Source organism: Melopsittacus undulatus, chromosome 6 (assembly GCF_012275295.1).
Source record: "Melopsittacus undulatus isolate bMelUnd1 chromosome 6, bMelUnd1.mat.Z, whole genome shotgun sequence".
Classification (NCBI taxonomy): Eukaryota; Metazoa; Chordata; class Aves; order Psittaciformes; family Psittaculidae; genus Melopsittacus; species Melopsittacus undulatus.
Window position 1 is genome coordinate 51,552,477 of NC_047532.1, and position 16,982 is coordinate 51,569,458.

Consider the following 16,982-nt stretch of genomic DNA (forward strand, 5'->3'; position numbering starts at 1 on the left):
TACATCAGTAAAATACTTGTCCAGGTCAACATGTTTTCCTGATAAATGCATTTCCATTGATTGCTGGAAAGAAAAATCCTCTGGAGCAGCAGATTAATTGCTCTGGGTATTGAGAACACCTCCAAATCGCTCTTATCCCCCACCCCAGCCCTCCATCTTGGTGAAAAGTATGCATTTTGGGGACCCCCTTTGAATGAAGGCAGAAGGGATTCCCTCCTGCAGGTACAAGATGTAAGATGTGACATGTGAAGCAGACATATAAGGCACCTATAAATCCACCTGGGAGACTGAGCGCAAGACCCAAAGCACTGACTCTTCCATGCTGCACCCATGGGTGAAAAACCACCTCCAGCTGCTTCCCCAGGCAAACATCCCAGTGCATCAGCACCTGCACCCATGTAGATGCTGGCAACCCATCGCATCCTGTTTCTCCTCCCTGGACCTACCCAAGTATTCCCATTTCATGCTGGAAAGCAGGGATGCTCAGGCACTGCCACAGCTTCTCCACTGAGCCCCATGGATGGAGATGGCATGTGAAGTGTCACCATGCAATGGCTGGAGTCCCACAGGCTATGTTAATGCATCTGGGATGGGGAAACTCATGTGTTGCTATAGCGAGTGATTAAGCTGTAAAGTCACAATCAATAAAGAGAAATTTAAAGGCATTAAGCTTTCTGCCTCTGCCACAAATAAGATGCTCCCCATTGGGGTCATCCCTCCTGGACCACATCAGCTGCCACAGGACCTTGTGGGTGAGATGTGTGGCTGTGGGTTCCTACCAAGACTCCCCAGGTACCTGTAAGGTTCACTAAAGAGGCTCTTTTTGGACTAAAAATGCCGAATGACATATAATCCACTATGCAAAATGGTGTTTCTCTCACCCACTTGGTCAGTGGTTCACCTCCTTCAGAGCAGAGCATGCACAGGGCAATGCTGGGAAGCATCACAGCCCAGTAAGCTTCATCATTTGGTGTGGGGAGAAAACGAATTCAATTATAATAACAAATAATTAATGAGAAATGATTAAAAAAATACATTAAAATTACAAATAATAAGTTGGGCTGGGAAGAAAGCAACCCATGGGCTCCATAAGGCCACTATAACCTACTAGAGCCCTGACCCAAGGGAGCCAGAAAGGCTCTGCGTGGCAGAGCATAAGGAGCTGTAATGAATTTGGAGTTTCCACCAGGCTTTAATAAAGTCCTTCTGCAGAGGCTATTAAGAGAAATAAGATGAGAGATGAAAGTTTGTTACAGATCAGAAATGGTCTAGAAGACTGAGGAAAAAAAAGAGCTGAGCAGTGTGAAAGACAGAGAGCCTTGGACATCTCCTATGGGGCACATGCCCCAGGGAGCGAGCTGGATGAGCTGGACTGCATGGGGGGGCTACACGAAGATCTGCTATACCTATCCTGAGGATGGGTTTTAAAGCAGAAGTTAAACCTCATTCAGCCCCGGTGTGGGTGTTCATTCAAAACGAAGGCTGCCTTTGCTGCTTAAAGATGCTGACGCTACCTCCCTCAGCATCCATCGTGCACATTAACAACACAGCCCCCCCACCAAAAGGCTGGGTTTATCCTGGCTCAGCCTAACTAATGCTGCCAGACACTCCACTGCTAGTCAAAGCCCAGGTACCACAGCTCCATCATGGATTTTCACCCAGCTCCATCCTGATTTTCAACCCACATTGGCTCTGGGGATGTTTTTGAGGTGCTGTGGGGATGGCCCTGCCTCTCCGCAGGTCACCAACTCTGTGTCCACCTCTTGCTGAGAGGGCAAGGATGACCTTTCCCAAAGGCCAAAGAAGCCATAAAGGTATCCAGGAATTGAGGGGGGTTACACCCCACAAGGGCTCCCCAGTCCCACTTGGCTTCATGACTGTGAACTGCTGGTCTGAGGGCTGCAAACCCCCAGTGCCTCTGAAGCCCTGCCCTGCTGGGATGGAGTTTTTTAATTGGATTGTGACAAACATTTAATACCTAATAGAGCTCACACTGGCACAGTTAATTAAGAAGGTGACTAATCCAATTCACTCGTGGGAGCACAGGAAGAAAGGGAGTGGGAGGGAGGGAGCCTGCATGCATGGCTCCCTTGGTGGGAAGGGAGCAGAAGATGGGGGAAAAATCAGCTCAGCAGCTATTGCCCTTCATTTCATTTTGCGTGTGTGCATAAATGATGAAGAAGGACTTTTCTCCATTGTTTTCCCTTCTCCTTGCAAGCACCAGAACCAGTGGGTAAATGCTGAGCTGTCTCAGACTCCATGTGAGCATCAGTGGGGTACTAGCCCTGGGCAAGGGTAGAAATTCATGGCAGGTCAGATGCTGCCAGCTGAAGGCTGCTTGGGGCTTGTCTGTAGAGATGCCCATAGCCCAAATCTTGCTCTTTATTTTAAAACACCCTCAGCTGGTTTTCCAGCTCTGGATGGGATGCCGAGACCCAGACACTGCAGTGCATCCCCCCTCCACATAGGACCCTACTGTGGGGCCGGTCCCAGGCACGTAGGGCTGGCAGAGCCAGCTGTGGCAACATCTGTATGCCACTCACTCCCTGTCCCCCCGGAGTTGATAAATAAAACAAGTGGAGTTATTTTGGCCCTGGGGACAGGGCTGTCTCCCAGAGCACAGAGATGCTCTTTCTCTGTCTCTCTGTGGCGCCAGAGTTCATTGTTATTCCCCAGTGGAGAACAGGACGTGGTTTGATCAGAAGTCCCCATCTGCGGCGGGCAGTCGGAGAGAGACTCTCTTCATATTCGCGCCTAACAGCATCAATAGCGCCTTTAAATGAAGCCCCAGGGAGAAACAAAAGGCCAGGGCTGGGAAGAGCGTGGGGGTGAAGCCAGAGAGGGATGGGGGGGACGGGGACAGGGACACAGCCGGGGAGGAGGGGGGAGCAAGACGAGCTGGAGCGGAAGACAAGAAGGGAAATCAGAACTCCAACAGCTCCGTATAAACCATGTTTCCTATAAAAAACAGGGCAGCTGGAGGACCCTGAGATGCAGTTAGCAGTGCCACGAGTGTTGGGTACCAGGGACACTGGTAACATCAGCCGCCTCCTGCTCGTCAGTTGCCCACTGCCACCGGCCCAGCAGGGAAGTGCCCTGCATGTTAATCAGTGTCCTGCTGCAATTAGTCTTCATTATGCAAGGCTAGCGAAAGGAGAAGCTGCTTTAGCAAAATGACAAGTGGATGGGTTAAAACTGGGGAGGGGGAAAAAACAACCCAAAAGAGAACCAACCAATCTCTGCCCAGGGATGCTGCCAGGCTGGGGCCACTGGCACCACTGAAAAGACCTGCTGGGACCCTGGGGTGCACAGAGTGATGGATGCACGTCAGCCAGACATGGCGACTATAGCATCCCGTAGTTAATGAGGAATTACATGGAAGATTTATCCCTCCTGTGGCCAGAAGTGAAGAGCCCCCCAGGGACCACCTGCATCATCCCTCTTGCAGGAAATAATTACTTAAGTTAAAATTATTTACTAAATGAGGCAATTCTCAGTGTGCTATCTCAGAGCCGTTTGCACGGTTTACTTTGTTACTAGTGCTACATAATAAATTAACTGTGTAATTAAAGACAAGTTTAATGCTGATGCTTTGGAGGGAGATTTTGTTTTAAGTCTCTGTGCAAGCACAAAACACTCACATGTGTAATGCGAGGAGGGACCAAACCCTGTGCTGGGGCCATGGACAGAGACAGGCAGGACCAGGCAGGGCCAGGCGGGGCACTGATCCCTCGTGACACACATCAGGTCCTGTTAGCGCCAGTGTGTCCCCTCGGGGAGCCCCCCGCTCCCCCAAGCAACAAGGACCAGATCGAACCAAATCAATCTGTGTTTTAATTACCATCCATGCTCTTGCCTCAGGGATGCTGAGCTCGGCTGCCAGCAGCTGAAATCGCCTCTGGTGGAGCTCCCTGCTTGTTCCCTCTGTTATTTAACAGGGACAGGGATATGCTCCATCAACAGTCCTATTCCCAGCTGTGCTGCTTGGCAAGGTGAGGCTGCAAAACTGCACACGGATTAGAGGACACATCCACAAAAAAAAAAAAAAAAACAAAAAAAACCAAAGAAAATAAAAAATGCACTTTAGTAACGCACGTTTTCAGCGATTTCTGCTGACTAACATGATTTCAGCCAAAATGAAGGAAGCCATCAGGGAAACGGCTCGAGAGCTTCACCAGGAAATACTTCCCTACTGGAGATTACAGAACTACAGAATGGTTTGGGTTGGAAGGGACCTTAAAGCCCATCTGAAATGATGCTCTAAGACCTCAGTGGTGGGACTTGATCCCCAAGGGCGAGGACCGTGAGGGGCTGCGTGACCCAGGGCATGCTCTACGCCTCCTGCTTGCTCACCCACCCTGCACCCACCACCCTGCCCCATCACGGTGCAGGCAGGGCTCAGGGGTCACCTCCCCTGCTAGCGAAGAGCTCGGAAAGTCAAAGCCCGGCCTCCGCCCGTGCCGGCCGCTGGGGGGGCAGGCAGCCATCCCCCGTGCTGCCTCCCGCCCGGCAGCGCGGCAGGGTCCGAACACATCGCTATCGATTTGGCAATCAATTTTCAAATCCCAGGCAGCCGGGCCAGGGAAGAGTAATTACGGCAGCCAGGCGTGTGCTCCAGCTAATGCAGGCGGAGCAGCATTCCCTGGGGACATTGCCTCGCATCCCGTGATGGAAGGGTCTGAAACAGAGATCGGTGCTGTGAGTGCGGAGTTAAGGCAGTTTTCCTTCCTCCGGGAAGGATATTTGCACATCAGAGGGAGAGCCAGCATCCACTGGAGCGTCTCTGCTCCCCAGGCACCTCTCCAGCCCCGTCCACAGCCTCCAGCCCTCCAAGAACTCAAGCAAGATCTTCTCCCCAAATGAGTGAGAGGATGAGGAGGGAGCTGCCCCGAGGACGAAGGACAGAAAGGTGACATTTCTCCCTTCCATGATGCCCCCTGTGAGCAGAGGGGAAGGACAGAGACAACCCCTTGCCCTTGGCAGACCCCTCTCCTGGAGGACAGCCGTTACCAAAGGACATTTCTACACTTGTAGTAGCTACATGCACTTTATTTTCACAAAGCATGAGAGATTTTGAGATCACCCCAACAGGAAAGGAGCCTCCAACAGGCTGGACTAAGGGAAGTGAGTTGTGTTGGCAACATCTCACACTCAACCAGGTGCCAGTTAAACACCCCTGAATAATTCTTTTACCAACGACCCACATGACCACATGCTAGCAAATCTCATCTTCCCATGATGGCTCACACAAGCGCTGGGGCTCTGCCTATCCTGGGAAAAGACCTGGGGAGCAGAAATGCCTGCCAAGGCCTTATTTTGCAAAAGAAGCCAATAGCAGGGCAGGGAGGTGGTAGCTGGGATGGGTCCCAGCTTCTCCTGGGTCAAGCTGCCCCCAAAGCCCAGCAGCTTAGACAAAAAATGTTTGGGTTAAGATCTCTGCTTGTCAGACTGAGACCTCAGAGAGCCTATACCACTTCTGCTGTCCTTTTGCTGAGTTTTTAGGGGGATCTGTACTCTCTTCTATGTCCAGCCACCCCACGGAGTGTGGGGGAGTATTTGGTGTCCCTGGGGTTTCCACCCCACCTCAAATCTGTCAGCAACCAACCATGGGGTATGGATACGCATATCCATGAGGCTGCCCAGCATGGGCAGGAGAAGAGGGGATATGTGACATCCTGCAGCCCTGACACCTCACCCACCCCATGTTTTCCCAGCCTCTGCCAACTCGGATGCTGACGTGCTGCCAGGATGAGCTCACCATGCCAGCTTATTAAAAGCATTGTGTTTTACTGAAGGCGGCTTGTTGAAGCTGGGAGACACAGGGAAGGCAGCTGCCAGCTTCGCTGCCTGCACCTTTCCAGTGCTGCTGCCCTGCGGATGTTTTACCAGGGAGAAACGTGCCAGCTTATGGAAATACAAGGCTTTGACATTGCAAAGCATCAAGGAAAATAAAAGGGGAAAATAAGAGCCAATTACCTGGGGCTCATCAAGGAGCTGCTGGGAGAGATTGCGACGGGTAATTATAAAGTGAAAATAAAATCAAGCTGCAAGATGGGAATGACAAGCTGGGGGGACTGGAAAGGCACAGGAGAAGAGGGGCACCCAGCACCCCCAAGCAGCCTGTGGCTGGGAGTTCTGGTGCTGAGATTTTAGCCAGGAAGGATGCTCCTTTGAATATCAATTTGATTGGAAATCCTCCCTACCAAAGCAGGTCCGGAGGCCAAAAGGAGGGTGGGGACAGTGATGTCTCAACAGGCAGCACTGAGCCAGCTGCCAGCTCCAGCTTCCTCTCCCTGGGCTGGATCAGTCCAACTACTCCAAGCTCTGGAGCTATTTCAGGGAATACCATCATCAATTAATTAGTGCAGCGATGTTGCTGCCCCAGTGGGAAGGCGCTTGCTCACCTGCCCTCCAACCCTCTCCTTCAGATGGAATAGCATGAAGGGTTGGGGGGGAGAGGGGCCTTTTCCATCTCCATGAAACCTCATTGAAGCAGCTTCCTTTGAGGACTGTGGGAGCAGAGGCAGCCAATGGGGACAAGCTCTAACTAAAGGTCAGCTGAAATACTGCTGGGCACCCCAGGATTCATTTCAGCACATCGATGAGGAATGCTTGACCTGTCTTGCGAGACATATGAGAGAGAGTGCTGGGAGGAAAAATCCTTCCAGATCAAGGGATGGACAAAAGGCACCTGCCAAACCTGTCCCATATTTTCTATTTTACTTTTAAATTTCCTATTCCTATCCCTTATTTCCTTATTTTATTTCCTGCACAACAAGGGGGACACTGGGCTAGAGCAGTGTTGTGGGTTAGGGGAGACTGGGAAGTAATCACACTGTCTAACATATCCCATAGAGACCTTAAGATTCAAGTGCTAAAATGCCATCAAATTTAGCAACCACCTCCCAGTAACTCCAGCCAGCAAATTGGGCACGTTTCCTACAGTTCCTAAGCAAACAGTTTCCTACTGTTCCTACAGCAAACAGTTCCTAAGAACTGGGATGACCCAAGAGGTGCCAGGTTTTGCCCTCACTGGGATTTTACCCTGGCCTGGCTGTAGGATGCTGCTCCGCTGGCTGGGACCACTCTATGGGTAGAAACAGCATCTATCAACATTGACATTATTTCTCATTACAAGTGCAATAAAAAGGAGAGAATATTACAAGTGAAGGCCCCATCGTGTCCCTGTCCCTCGACTGCTGCATACTGCCTTTATCTCTTCTGCCTGGGCAGTTCCATCAATGGATCGACTTCTTCCCCTGACTAATTTATGGCCCCTTTATGTTTGTTTAGATAATATGGTTAAACATCTACTTTACACTCTGCATGCTTGTATTCGCTAATTAGCATTTTTCTCGGTGTTTAATGCATTTGTTATGCACTCTGGCAAGACGAACAGGAACAGAGAGAGGGCTGGGAGCCCTGTAGACACTCCGCACTGGGGGCAAGAGCTGCAGCCCCAGCCTAGCCCAGCAGGTGGGTGCCTGTCGTATCCCCCCCAGCACTAAGCCGCGGATAAAGCTGTTGGCAGCCAGAGCTACAGCTGTGTCGGGGAAGGGCTCTCCTAGGATTTATGTCTGCCTCCTAATACAGTCCTTGGGCTGCTTTAGAGTGGACTGGGGACCATGGGGCACCACTGTCAGAGGAACAGAGAGAAATCAGTGTGTGTCCCCACTGCTGCTGCCCTGCAGTGACAAACCATCCCCACAGCCTTCTGACCTCACCTTGCTGATGCTCAAAGCCACCTGCTGAGACCCTCTGTGCTGGTTTGGGGTGCTGAGCAAGGCAGAAAGTTATCCAGGAGGGTGACTTGAGGCACCCTGTGCCCCATGAGCAGCCGGGTGGTCATGGGGAGTTCACCCTGTCCCTGCCCACAGAACCACCTCTCCTTTCCAGAACCACCTCACCCCACCTCTCTCAAAGGAAACCCCAGCCTCAGCCCAAACCAGACCTTCTCTTCAGCCTTAGTTCATGAGGATTTTCAATCCTCCCCCCACCAGCATGATCATGATGTGCCCTGACACCCAGCATTGTATCTTCCAGTCCGAGCGGTGTGGATCTGCATACGAATCCATACCACCCTGGGGCGCAGCTCTGCCCTGTGGCAGCAGTACAAGTCCCAGCCCTCAAAGAGTCACCACCTCTTGCTACTCTGCAGCACCTCTATCTCTGCCTGTCCGGCATCCTGTCCTGGGCGTTCACACCCCTTTGCTGTGAGCACGGCTCATGCTCCACCAAAGGGGAAGGAAAACCCGCCTCTGACCCCTCTGCCTTCCTGCCTTTTCCCCATGCTGAGGTTTCCCTGCCTGCAGATACGTGTCCTGCAGGGCTTCTATGCAGGGGCAGGCACAGGGATGCAGCAGGCAGAAAGGAACCCCCAAATCTGGTCCTTCCTTAAGTCCCCAATGCCAGCGCAGGATGGAATATCTAGTCTCAGCTGGAACAGGAGCTTACAGCTTGAGGCTCTCCCCATTTTCAGCCGGAGGGCAGGATACAGGGATGCTTCTTTCCCCCAGGCTCCGTAGCGCTTTGACGAAACCCTTTCCTCCCCAGAAAGTGGCCCCCCACTGGGCTCAGCCTCCTCCTCCTCTCGGGACAGATGGATTCTGCCAGAAGCAGTAACAGGTAACTGCTAAAGAAGCGTTCCTAATTCACGTGTGCCTCGGAAACAGCCTTGCCGCCCCTTTCCCCAGATGCTCGGCCACCCCTGCTCAGCGGTCACCTCGCCGAAAGAGCGCTCCGCTCGGCTTCAAAAAGTCGCAGCTCAGCGCAGGCTCAGGGAGCATCTTTCAGCCCAAAGCTGTCAGATGATCCCTTCCAGGGCTCAGCTCCCCTAGTGAAAGGCACTGTCGCTGCCCGCAAGGTGCTCCTGAGCGGGCAGGAGACAGAGCAGGCAAAAATCACACTCAAACTTTGGTGAATTAAAGCAGAAAGCTGGGGTTAAGGACCTGGGTGGTCTTCGTGTCCGTCAGCAGCATCTGCGGGCAGAGGCAGCCGTGTGCGGGAAGGAACGGCTGCGCAGGGTTGTTTCCACCCCGCCTGGAGTTGGGGATGCTGCTTCCCCCGCGGCTGCCGGCACGGCCCTGCGGGGAATGGGGCCCGCAGCAGAGGGGAGCCACGGGCGGAAGGAAGGTGGAAGCGGGCTAAGGAGGAGAGCTGAAGCGTGGGTTTGGTAGGGAGAGGGTGTGAATGACCCCCCCCCCCAGCACTGCCTGCGAGTATGCAGCAAGAAACCTCCTCCCCGCACAGTCTCCTCTCTCCGTGTGACGCAGGTGCCAAGAGCCAAATTTCTTTAACCTCATTCCAGCAACCAAACGAACTTGCAGAAAGTGCGGGCAGCCTTCGTCCCCCCGCGGAAAGAGAAAAGCGAGCGCACCCCCCTTCCCCTGCACAGCCTCCCGTGCCCGGGCCGGGGACCGCTGCACCGCGGCTGGGGACCCGCGGACACCTTCCCACCACCGCTTCTCTCCGCGCACAACTCCGCGCCTCAAGGGTGGAGACGGGGACGCGCGCACACACACACACACAGCACAGGGGCCGGGGCGCGGCCGCCCGCGGGGCTGGGATGCGCGGAGCAGCGCGGATGAGCGGGGCGCGGAGCAGAAGCGCCAGGAAGCAGAGCTCGGAGCCGGACCGCGGGGCGCGGAGCTGTCCGCGGTGCTGAGCACACTCACCGGGCCGGGCCGGACCGGCGCCTCCTGCCGCCGCCGGGAAGAAAGTGGGGCGGCCCCGCTCCGGCGGGTCCCCGCGCTCGGCCTGGCGCCCTGCCTGGCGCCGGCAGCCCCGCTGGCTGCTGCGGCGGAGAGCAGTGACCCCGGGACTGCCTCGGTGCCGCTCCCTCCCCTGCTTAAATTTGAGCAGCTTCTGTTTTTTTGCCTGGTTTCCCCCCTGCTCTCCCCCTGCTCCCTCCGCTCCCCGCGCCGCCCGCTCCCGGCAGCAGCCACCTAGCGGGCAGAGGAGGGAGGGAGGGAGGGAAATCCCACCCGCAGACCCACGCGGCCCCGCCGCATCGCCTCCCGCCGCCCCCCGGCCGCCCCCGACGCTGCCACGGCCACGGACCCGGCGCGCCGGAGGCAGCTCCCGGAGGAGCGAAGCGAGTGGAAACGAAGGGGAAGGGGAGGGATGGAGCCAGGCAACGAAATGGGATGCAGAAAAAGTGAGAGCCAACTGAGTTCGGCCTCATCCTCATCGGGCTCTGAATGCGGAGCAGCGTGGCTACAGAAATGGTCAGAGGGACGAACCACTTCCGCTGTGAGGAAAGGCTGAGAGCTGCGGTTGTTCAGCCTGGGGAAGAGAAGGCTCAGGGGAGCCCTTACTGTGTCCTTTCAGTACTCAAAGGGGGCTCATAAGAAAGATGGGGAAACTGTGTCTGAAGTTGTATGCTGAATCAGACTGAATTGCTCTTTTCAACTCAAGAAGCTATACACATGTAATAGACTCAAATAGCTGAGCAGGCCCTCCTGGCTTTCTCTATCCAGGATCCTTTCGATGGTCAAAACGACCTGACTGGATCCTGCCTTGGATGCTGAAATCATGGCAGCTGAAGAAGAGGAGGTCACTGCTGTACTTTGCCTTCCAGCCATGATGACAAGCTTAGAAGTCAAAGTCAAGGACAACATCCCTGAAAGTCATTTTTCAACCATGACCATGACCTTGATGAAACCTGTAGTGAAACTGAGGAGCAACGCACAAAACCTTTTTGCTCTTAGCATACTTCAGAGTAAAATACAACTCTAAAATGGGAAGCTCCCTTGTTCTGTAGCCAACATGAGAAGTTTTTCAACTTCTGTAGGGGAAAGCAGATGGCTTGCACGAGGTATGGATGGTCTGAAGGCATCCCTGGGGGGGCACTCAGGAAAAACCAGAGATCTTGATTTAGAAGCAGTCTTTATGGAGATAATTTCAAATCCCTTTTCCACCTCAGTTTTGCTCATGTTATTTCCAGTTCTGGAAATAATCACCCACATAGCCCAGGTGCCATCATTCATCCTGAGCCTGCCTTGCTGATGCAGTGGGAATTAAGCCTCAGTTGGACACTCCAGGTGGTTTCCATCCCTGCCATAACACAGCAAGTTAGGGAAAAGCAACCTTCAGTGAACGAGACCTTCTGGAATGTCCTGAAACCCCCAAGATCCCTTCCCTGTGTAGTCCTGTGGGAGGCTCAGCAATCAGCTGCATCTCTTTCTACCCCTCCCTCTCCCAACACAGCCTTCCGAAACTCATGGACAGAACACAGCCGATGCCCACCTGCATCCCTGAGCTTTGAGCATCCCCGCTATTCCCCCTTCTTGTGCAGGGTGATGGGAACTCTGCCTTTGCAGAAGAAGGCTGCAAAATGGCATTTGTTCCTTCTTCCACCAAGAAAGACTGTTGAGAAGCTCTTATGCAGAGCTACATGCACAAAGCAAAACTGCCTCTTGGCAGCAGTGATCCTTACATCCATGCAAAGGAATGAGTTGGGGCTACCAGTCTGAATTACCAAAAAATTAAACATATGTCTCCATTCATACAGACAAGGAATTAGAGGTCGATCCATCCTGATTCCATCTATTTCAATTACAGTCAAAGGCAGGAGCTGCCTTCCCCATGCAGAGACCCTGGGAAGGCTGAATGGCCCTGGAGAGGTCTCCAGCCCACACAGTTTTTCCTGGGCAAGGGAGCACCCTGGGCACTGTATCCCCAGTGAGCTCCATAGTGGGGGTGCTCAGAGCCTTGGGTGGATGCTCAGGGCCATAGGGTGATGCCTGGGGTCATTGGGGGGGGGGGGGGGGGGGGGGCTGAAAGTATCCTGAGTCACTTCTGCAGAAACTTGCAGTACACACAGGGGCTGCGGGTCCATTAATAATAAGAGGGAACATACCATAAACTGGAGCAATATTAAAGAATTTGACTGTAATTACAAAAGCAATAAACCCAAATCTTTAAATCCAATCAAAGCCTCAAAATTATCTGCTATCATGTAATGGCTGAATGAAGGCGAGCATTGGCAGGGGCGAGGGGAACAGTTGCAGAGTCAGAAAACAGCCCTGCAAAACCCCCCTGAGCCCAGATGCTTTATTGGTCCATAGCACCAAAGCTTCAATCCTCCTGGCAATGGGCAGGTAGAGCCTGTCCCCAGCTTGCTGCAAAGAGCTCCCTAATGCAGGGTTCGTGTTTCTGAGGGAGAGGAGAAATACCTTGAGATGCTCCAGTGATGGGAATTGCCAGCAAGCCCAGGTGGGAGGTGCTCTGGCAGCTACAACTCATGAGGATGCCTTCATCTTTGAACTTGATGGTGAGCAGCAAACAGCCTTGCTGTGAAGCCAGGGGAAGTTTGTCTTTTTCATGACAAAAGTTTGTCTAATGCATCATATGCAAATAATATAATACTGGTAGGATAGTATGGCACTGCTGTGAAGTCCAACTACTGCAGCAGGAGGGTCAGGCTGACATGGCTGTACATGCAGCTCTCAGGAGGAGAGGAGACCTATCCGGAAGCATCCAACAAACTCAGGGGCACGTGAGAAACCAAATGGATATTTTTAATTTCACATTTTAAGGAAGGACACGGCTTTGACTCTGAGAGCACTGAGACCTGTCTCTAGTTGTGAGAGGCACTAAGGACAGGCCAACTCGTGGCTCTAAGTGCTAGTCATGTCTCTTTCTCCATTCCCAGCCCCTCCTCAAGCATCCCTGGGAGGGTCCCAGAACACAGTTGCCCATAGGGCAGCACTGAGATCTGTCACTGCTGCTGGGGAAGCAGCTGCAAAGTCATGCCCCATCCTTGGGTTGCTTCTTCCCAGAATCATCTGCATGCCAGTGCATTCAACAGCCTATAAAGACAGTAAAGCACCTTGGATGGAGGTGTTGCTACTATGGAAGAAGCCATATTCCTTATTTCATCCTGATCTACAGTTGGATGAGCCACTTGGCTGCTGACACATCCCCAGTTACTGCTCTGAGATGGCCAGTGCCTGGACCCAGGGGCTGGCAGGTCTACGGGCAGTACAGTGCCCCAGTGGCAGGGAGCTTCGCCACTGTGCTGTCACCCCACAGCCTCAAAACATACTGCAAACTTGGGAAGCAGCTCATGGCACCTGTGCTCACTGGGATAGGTGCACCAGTCTCCCTGGAGGGCAGGCTGCAGGCAGCAGTGGGGGATTTGGGCAGGGAAAGTGCAGTGAGTAGCCGGAGACCAAGAGCTGGCACTGGGTTGAACATCTCCTCCTCTACCCAAACACAATACAACCTCTTTGGTGTGCCAAGATTATTCCATGCAAAGCAAGCTGAAATCTCTGCCTGCTCCCAAGGCCAATGCAGGGTGCCAAAAAAGAAAGCTTATTTAAGCCCAGACCCTCTTATCCTGGCACAGCATGACAGCTCCCTGCTGGCAAAACACACTGGGTGCAGTGGGTCATTGCATTCACTTTTGTTCTCCTCCTCTGTGCCCCTGCTCACCACAGATGGAGCAGCAGCAAAGCCAACCTTAGCTGCACAGAAATGCCCAGGACAGCCAGGTTCCCTCCCTGGGCGGGTGGCACTTCCCTGGTTTTCTCCCTTTCTCCACCTGTCTGGGGTAAGCAATGCCAGTGCTAACACTTTATCATCGTTAAACCTTCGTTGTCACGATGAGCCCTTGCTTTCTCATCCGTCAGCAGCACCAGCCATGCAGAGAGCATCTCCATTACCAGAATAAATAGCCCTTAAAAGCAAAGGTAAGTGGCAAACAGCCTCTAGGCACTCGGAGCATCTGTGCAAGCAGTGAAGCCCCCTAACACCTCCTGTCTAGAATCGTTCTCCCAAGTCCCCTGCCTCCAAGGTGGCAGCACTGACCCACCATCCAGTGCCACGGAAACCCTTGGCTTTGCATCCCTTCAAGGAGAGGCTTTGCACACTTGTAGACAGATAGCTACATAAACAGCCACAGGGAAAACAGGCACCCAGGGGATATTGGTCCAAGGATTTTAAACCCTGATTTTTATTACAAAGAAGTGTAATATACTCTTGGCACAATCACTCACACGGGGCAGCCAAGTGGGAAGAGTCCCCTTCCCCCTGTGCCCAAGAGGCCATCCCCAAAAAGACTGCCTCCTCCCTCCCATGAGAAGGTGGTGCCTTGGAGGTGCCCTATGCCTGGGGCACACTGTGCTGGGGACATCCCCTTGCTGGTTGCATGGTGCTGCACTCCTTCTCCTTCCTCCTTCTAGGTCCATGGGGCAAAGGCAGCTTCACGGCTCCAGTGGGACTTGCAGCATCCCCCAGTGACATCAGGGCATTACAGAGTCCTGGGGTTTTTTAGAATGCAAAATGCCCTTTACACCAGTATTGCCAAGCACAAGGCTTTTAGATGTTACATAAGTGTATTAAAGTAATCAAAACCCACATTCAGACTTTAAATCTGGCATTAAGATGAAACCCTGGCAGCTCCATTCCTGTACAGCATCCCCAAGGCTGCCCTACAGACAGGACAAATGAAGGATCTTTAACCCTTGTCTCTACCTTGGGATAAGGCCACACCATCCGACCTTTACCAGCAGGTTGGGCACATCCCAGGTACTTCATGTGCCCCCCTTTAGCTCACTCGTGCAGAGCTGCTTTTCCGCAGGAGCCACCACATACCTGGAGTATGCATGGGGGCAAGTTCATCCCTATTTCACAGCAGGGTAAAACTGGGCCCAGGGGTAGCAAGAGTAAGGCAGGGATTACAGGGATGGCTCAGCCCTTTGAGCATCTGAACACTGCCATTGCTAACAGACTGGGGCTGGGGGCAGCCTGCATGGTCCTGCCAACCTGAGGGTGCTGGGGCAACTGTTTTCCAAGGAACTGGCACATGGGTATTGGCATTTCCATCACTTCGCTGCACACAGGTTATTAGGAAAAAAAGATGATAAACAAAGATAAATGGAAGAGAGCTGAGCATGCCGGCAACCCTTCTCCATCATTCCTTTTCTTCCCTAAGCAGATCAAATTATGACCTGAAATCACTGAATACATATTTTATTATGTGGATAATTTAAAGGATGAGGATGAGACAGAGAATTCATAAGGTACAGTCATGTTAAAAGACAAAGAGATCCCATTAATCTTCTGTGGGAAAATAAAGGAGAAAAAAGGGGGGGCACACGTTGTAATCAATGCTGCCCTCTCCTCCACCTTGCTCTGGGTGAGATGGAATACACAGGGATATCTTCTCACTAACATCCAGACATAAGCTGCTCCTTAAGATTACACAGAACAGCTGTAGTGCTCCCAGCTCTTCCCTTCGCCAGCAATGTAAACCTATCATTTCTCATCACATTTAAAGAGCTTGGACATCAGCTCTCCTTCTCCTCCTCTGTGCAGAGCTGTGGAGCCTGGGAGGGCACTGGGGTGCAGCCATGCCTTCCCACCAGCCCTGGGTACAGCTGCCCCATGTGCCCCCCTCCCAGGACATGTATCCCCCATCCCACTGCTCACCAGGGCTGTGCCGTGCCAGGGGCAGTGCTGTTGCGGTCTGCTGGGCTTTGGCCCATTTCACCCCAGCTTGGGCGCCTGTCTGGTGCCAGCTCAAGCGTGATGCTCTTATGACTTTGAGGGGTCAGCCCCACTTTGCTTCCCCTCAACCCCTCCTCTGCCCCGTAAAGTCATAGGTTGCTCTGCACTCCACAGATCAATGCCAGCTCCAGGGTGTGTTTTGGCCACCACAGGACTGGGGAATAGCTGCCAGCTCTTAATAATTGTTTTAATAACAAAAAAATAGTAAACCCAACTGTCTGTAAAATAACCCTATATACAGGCAGCTGAGCCCTGGCACTGGGCTGGGGGGGGGCACGAGGGCTTGTACACGTACCTCTGATCTGGGACACCAGTGGTAGGACAGAAGCTGCAGGTCAGGGCTAGTGGCTTCAGACCAGTTCCTGCTCAGGAATAAGAGGATGAAAGAAGCGTGTTTTCCACCTTAAACCACCTCAATCATTTTATAGGGATTTTGACAAGTCAGATTAAGCACCGTAATCAAGACAAAGTTGTTGTTTAAATAAGGCCTCCAGGGACAAATCAGAGCTGCTGAGTGTTTTCCCTATCCAATCTTGCACATCTCATGGGTGGAGGGACAGGCAATGGGATGGGGTCACACCTGCAGCACGAGGTGCTCATCCTCCAGCAATCACCATTCCTCACTGTGGATTCCAGAGAAAGGGATATATGGGATGGTCCAGTGCCTTTGCATCTCCACGACTCCGTCTGTCAGAGCCCAACACTGCTTGTGGCTCCCTGAAGCCCCATAGTGTTTGCCATCCCCCTCTGCGAGGATCATGCTGCTGAGGGAATTACGATGCATTAACCTTTAAACGAACACATTTAAATTCTGAATGAAATCCCTCTGAGGCTGCTCTCCCTGCTTGGCAAAGCTTCTGGCACAGTGAGAGGCAATAGGAAGGCCGGCAGGGCTGGAAGGACGCATCAGAGCTTGCTGGTTTGGGATTTGCGTTGTGCTCGCACTGCTGTCACATGCTATTACTCACACCTCCTAAGGATGGCCTTTTATTCTTTTCAACTTCCCCCCCATCCTGCCTTCCCAAGATTTTTCAGAGACAGCGTGCTCCCCAGTGCTTGGAGCAGTGGAGGTGCTGAAGGATTTCAGGGAACACAACAGGGTTAGAGATGCTGATGGAGCTCACACCCCTCTGCTACTCATGCAGGTGTCCAAGTGGAAGCCAGTTCCATTGCTCCTCACTGCCATGTTTTGAGAGTCAAACAATAGCATTTAGGTTAATACACTGCTCTGAACAGACAGAGAAGGCAAAACTGGGAAAGAAATGAACCTGTGCCTCTCTCTGCCTTTGCCACTGCATGGATCAGAGGCTTTGCGCAAGCCACTATCACAGATGAGACTGTTCTTTTCCCCTCTCACTCCCTGATGAGCTATTTTGCACTGCAGTCTGCTGATGGTAGCAGGCATGTTGCACACTTACTAGTAGATTAAGAGTCTATGATAGGTACACAGAGCCCTCCTTCACCTGAAA